A 6,342-nucleotide genomic window follows, 5' to 3' on the forward strand; every position below is an offset into this window, starting at 1 on the left:
AATTATAGGACACTGATGAAAGAAATTAAAGATGATACAAATAGATGGAGAGATATACCATGTTCTTGCATTGGAAGAATCAACATTGTGAAAATGACTCTACTACCCAAAGCAATCTACAGATTCAATGCAATCCCTATCAAAATACCAATGGCATTTTTCACAGAACTAGAACAAAAAATTTCACAATTTGTATGGAGACACAAAAGACCCCGAATAGCCAAAGCAATCTTGAGAACGAAAAATGGAGCTGGAGGAATCAGGCTCCCTGACTTCAGACTATATTACAAAGCTACAGTAATCAAGACAGTTTGGTACTGGCACAAAAACAGAAATATAGATCAATGGAACAGGATAGAAAGCCCAGAGATAAACCCACGCACATATGGTCACCTTATCTTCGATAAAGGAGGCAAGCATATACAGTGGAGAAAAGACAGCCTCTTCAATAAGTGGTGCTGGGAAAATTGGACAGGTAAATGTAAAAGTATGAAATTAGAACACTCCCTGACACCATACACAAAAATAAACTCAAAATGGATTAAAGACCTAAGTGTAAGGCCAGACACTATCAAACTCTTAGAGGAAAACATAGGCAGAACACTCTATGACATAAATCATAGCAAGATCCTTTTTGACCCAGCCCCTAGAGAAATGGAAATAAAAACAAAAATAAACAAAGGGGACCTAATGAAACTTAACAGCTTTTGCACAGCAAAGGAAACCATAAACAAGACAAAAAGACAACCCTCAGAATGGGAGAAAATATTTGCAAGTGAAGCAACTGACAAAGGATTCATCTCCAAGATTTACAAGCAGCTCATGCAGCTCAATAACAAAAAAACAAACAACCCAATCCAAAAATGGGCAGAAGACCTAAATAGACATTTCTCCAAAGAAGATATACAGATGGCCAACAGACACATGAAAGAATGTTCAACATCATTAATCATTAGAGAAATGCAAATCAAAACTACAATGAGATATCATCTCACACCAGTCAGAATGGCCATCATCAAAAAATCTAGAAACAATAAATGCTGGAGAGGGTGTGGAGAAAAGGGAACCCTCTTGCACTGTTGGTGGGAATGTAAATTGATACAGCCACTATGGAGAACAGTATGGAGGTTCCTTAAAAAACTAAAAATAGAACTACCATATGACCCAGCAATCCCACTACTGGGCATATACCCTGAGAAAACCATAATTCAAAAAGAGTCATGTACCAAAATGTTCATTGCAGCTCTATTTACAATAGCCAGGACATGGAAGCAACCTAAGTGTCCATCATCGGATGAATGGATAAAGAAGATTTGGCACATATATACAATGGAATATTGCTCAGCCATAAAAAGAAATGAAATGGAGGTATTTGTAATGAGGTGGATGGAGTTAGAGTCTGTCATACAGAGTGAAGTAAGTCAGAAAGAGAAAAGCAAATACCATATGCTAACACATATATATGGAATCTAAGGAAAAAAAAAAAAAGTCATGAAGAACCTAGTGGCAAGACGGGAATAAAGACACAGACCTACTAGAGAATGGACTTGAGGATATGGGGAGGGGGAGGGGTGAGATGTGACAGGGTGAGAGAGTGTCATGGACATATATACACTACCAAATGTAAAATAGATAGCTAGTGGGAAGCAGCCGCATAGCACAGGGAGATCAGCTCGGTGCTTTGTGACCACCTAGAGGGGTGGGATAGGGAGGGGGGGAGGGAGGGAGATGCAAGAGGGAAGAGATATGGGAACATATGTATATGTATAACTGATTCACTTTGTTATAAAGCAGAAACTAACACACCATTGTAAAGCAATTATACTCCAATAAAGATGTTTAAAAAAAAAAAAAAGATGTGAAGTGTCTTTTCCAAGAAAATTATAAAACCTAATTAACGAATACAAGAGAAGTTGTAAGTAGAGAGACAGACCATGCTCATAAATGGAAAGACAAGAAACTGATCTATAAATTCTATGCAACAGCAATAAAAATCTCACAAAGGTTATTTGTGGAAGTTTACAGGCCAGTCAGTTCTCACGTTCACAGAAGAAAAATGACCAAGTTGGTCAAGATGATTTTGAAGAAGAAAAAGAATAGTTGTCAAAACTGCCCAGGTGTTAAAACATTTTAAAACTAAGTGACCTGACAGAGGCAGATATAGAGAACAAACTAGTGGTTACCAGTGGGGAGAGGGAAGGGGGGAGGGGCAAGATAGGGGTAGGGGATTATGAGGTACAAACTATTATGTATAAAATAAGCTATAAGGATATACTGTACAACATGGGGAATACAGCCAATAGTTTATAATAACTGTAAATGAAGTATAACCGGTAAAAATTGTGAATCACTATATTGTACACCTGTAACTTATTTAAAAAAAAAAAAACTTAGTGACCTGTGATTTTGGCTCAGAGACATTAGTTGTGGTTTTATATTTCTTTGCTGGGTTAAAGAAATAGTGTGGAGAAGGGAGATAGGAAAAATGACCCAGATGACAAAAAAGAAATGGTCTCCTTCACAGCTCCTCATCCACTTTACATCAGAGTGACCCTGATCCTTAAACAGAACGACCCCGACTCTTAAATAAAGACAAAAGCTAGTTTCAAAAGAAGCACTTACACCACAGGAGCCTGGCCTAAGGATAATAACAGTTGGAGCGAAGTTTCAATCAGCCACCTGGCATTTGCCCATCATCTGATATGAGCTAAAAACAAAGGAGTCGGAACATGAAACTGTTAAGCACACTGCCCTGGGTCTCAAATAGCCTGGGACAAAGCTGAGAGGCAGAAGTCACACGTGAAATAAGGAACCCACTTACAAAGCAACATCCTAGTAAGTACAATAAAGTACAAGTATAAACACAAAAAAATGCTGAGAGTTGCAAGCAGAGGGGTAACCACAGGCAGATGTGCTCCGGGTCATATTCTGAGGTGGGTCTGGGAAGCTTATGGCTAGTGAGGGAGTCACTGCCGTTGAGAGTGCTTTCGGTCATCTGCTCCTGGTCCACTGCAACTCAGGCCTCTGGTAGTGCAGCACCAGCACCATCACTGTGCACTGTTGATTCCACCCCAATTCCATCAACATATGATAAACTCATCAAGCTAAAACTTCATAATCTGTCTTCTATAATAAATTAGCTAATGATCTGGTCTTAAGATTTTAGAAAATGGTCGGCCTATCTTCCTACTTCTTGTTGTCTTTCTTGTTGTGTGTTACATGGGGCTGCAGTGAACTAGGAATTTCTTCCCCTGGAGACTCTTTATCTGAGGCCTTAGATCACTCACAACTGTTGCTTGCAGATCACCGGTATGGAAGGAACAGAGGTTAATACCTGGCCAAGAATGTGATTCCTCCCATTGAGAGGCTTACTGACTTGTTTATAGAATGGTGAGTCCCAGGAGGACCCGAAAAGAAATATATATTGGATCCTAATGATGTTCTCTTGCAGGGGCACTGCTTACATTAAGCATTATTAGAACTATAGACTGTTAGCTCCAATCATGGACACACTACAGCTTTCTAAACCATTTATATCACACTAGCTCACTAACTTGATATATCCAGGAACCAAGATTCCAACTGGAAGTACCTCAGTTGGGTGTTGGGTCATTCATATTCCAACCAAAAGGTAACATAAATTGCATATTGATAAGTCGGAAATGATTAAGGCAACCACATAAAATCTTATTACTTAAAAGAAATTAAACTCACTGTGGTTTATTCAGCAACATTTCTCATCCATGTCCAAAGTCAGATTGTTCACGTGCCAGTCACAGTTAAATCTAATTTGCTGTAATCCTGGTAAACAGGAAGTAATCAACAAGTCCTCAGCTCCAGCTCCGAAGCAACACATAACACATTTCTGAAATACATTAATAAAGAGAGGATGGGGAAAAGGCTTTCTGACCATAACTGACATTTGTGATGTAGCAAGAAGGTTCTCTGAGTTCTGACATTCTATTTATTGGAATTATAAATATGTACATTGTTTACGTGGTTTGTAATTTGTTATTGCTTCTGTTACCCCTGCATAGTTACTGAGATTAGAGCCCCAATTTCTTGACTGTCTGTTTTAAATTCTTAGCTTGCTTGATCTCAGGTCAGCCTCACAACAACCCTTCGGGAAATTATTCTGCTTGCCATTTTGCAGCTGAGGAAACTGAGGCACAGAGAAGTATTGCCCAAAGTCTCATAACTAATCAAAGGCAGAGACAATACTTACAACAACTCTGATGCCAGAGCCCAAGCTCTTAAACATGTGCCCCACGGCTTCCCTAGGGTAAAGCCTTTTTGTATAATTGCTCATTAATTATATGTGGATTGGTGGTTAGCTCAAGCATTTCTAAATAGGGTCTTAGGGATATGATCCTGGTTGGAAATGGGGAACTAAGGCTCTTGCTTGAAGATATGTTTCAATAGCAAAACCTATTTTCACTTAAACAGTATAGTTATTTGGGGTGGTTTATTTGGACTGATTAACAGAATTTGGAGGGGTTAAGGGTTAAAGTCCTCCCAAGCCATCCTTTGGTGCTGCTAGTATGGATCACATTACTACATACTTAACATCATTTTTTTTTTCGTTTCCTGAAGAAGCAATGTGTGCTAGGATACCTGTCTTCCTATTTTACACCTTTGAGCATGAAAATACTATGAACCACAGTACTAAGTCACAACTACTTTTTCCCTCCGACTGGATTTTTCCTGCTCTGATCCACTGAAAGACATACAAGCTACTGCTACACAATGCCTAAACAATTGTTCAATTAGATGTGAGGGGGAAAATGCACATTCACTAACTACAAAGCATCATGCATAGAGAGCCACTTTCAATATGTATCTTATTCTCATGGTCATGCAGAATTTAGGCCTTGGTGTTTGATTCTCTCTTAGGAAGCATAGTTGTTCTAGGGTTGATATTGCACAAAACCAGAATTGGAGACAAGGGAAATTTTGTCCCTAGGCAGAATTTTGAAGTAGGAAAAACCGTTCTTGGCACTGTATTCCTCTCCTGGGCACTTAATCTAAGTCCCAATCTTACTCTGAACTGGAGGTGTTGGTACTGTCCCCCATAGGTATTCTGAGAAAGGCTGTCATCCACTCAGTACCAGCCTGGTGTCCTCAGGACTCAGTGGGCTCTGGAATTGCACAAAACTGGCCTGAATCAGCTAGCTAAGTGGCTTTGTGTGATATAAATAATCTCTCTGAACCTCGGTCATATCCTCTGTAAAACAGGGATGATAATATCTATATCCTAAATGTGTTAGGAGGATTGAGCGTAATTCTTTTTTTTTTTTTTTAATTTACTTATTTTATTTATTTATTTTTGGCTGTGTTGGGTCTTCGTTGCTGTGTGCAGGCTTTTTCTAGTTGTGGCGAGCGGGGGCTACTCTTAGTTGTAGTGCGCGGGCTTCTCATTGCAGTGGCTTCTCTTGTTGTGGAGCACGGGCTCTAGGCAGGTGGGCTTCAGCAGTTGTAGCACGTGGGCTCACTAGTTGTGGCACATGGGCTTAGTTGCTCCGTGGCATGTGGGATCCTCCCGAACCAGGGATCAAACCCATGTCCCCTGCATTGGCAGGTGGATTCTTAACCACTGCACCACCAGGGAAGCCCCGAGCGTAATTCTTTATGTAGGCTGAGAAGCACAATACCAAAGACACAGTAGGAATTAGATAAATGGTAGATTTTTTGGTGTTTGGTATAAGTATAAAGCATAGGTAAGGGGTCTATTTCTGCAGAGGGTATAGGTTTGAGGGAGTCATTTTGTGTATTTCTTCCTCTGAATGATAAAGATGTCCTACGTGATTTTTAAAGATGAAAAATGTTAAGTGCCACTCATCTGTAGCGAATAACCTGAAAATACACACTTGTAGACCAAAAAGCTGACTTAACTGGAGATTAAAAAAAAAAATCTTACAGCACATCACAAAACAATAAAGTACATTTTCAAAGGTGGAAAAAAAAAAAACACCCAACTCATCCACATTGTGCAACTAGCTAATAGGATGTTTAAAGACAAGAAAATCATCCTTAAGAAAATGCTTACATGTAAAGAAGACAAAATTGTTGTGACTATATATTGTGGGAAAGAAAATTAACTAACGAGGCTTGGGGTGAAGTTACAGTGTACTGAATTGTGCCATTAAAAAAACCAAATCCATTCGTTCATCAACTATTTGTAGAGCGCCTGCTACCTGCCAAGCACAAACAAAACCATTCACAACCACCAACTCTTCTTTGCTTTCTTGGGGCCCAGGAGTCTTCCCCGTTAAGAACTGAACTATCTCGGTTATCAGCTTACGCTAAATTTACCGAGCGCGTCATTGACCAAAGGGACAGAGC

This window comes from Balaenoptera acutorostrata, chromosome 6, assembly GCF_949987535.1.
Source record: "Balaenoptera acutorostrata chromosome 6, mBalAcu1.1, whole genome shotgun sequence".
Classification (NCBI taxonomy): domain Eukaryota; kingdom Metazoa; phylum Chordata; class Mammalia; order Artiodactyla; family Balaenopteridae; genus Balaenoptera; species Balaenoptera acutorostrata.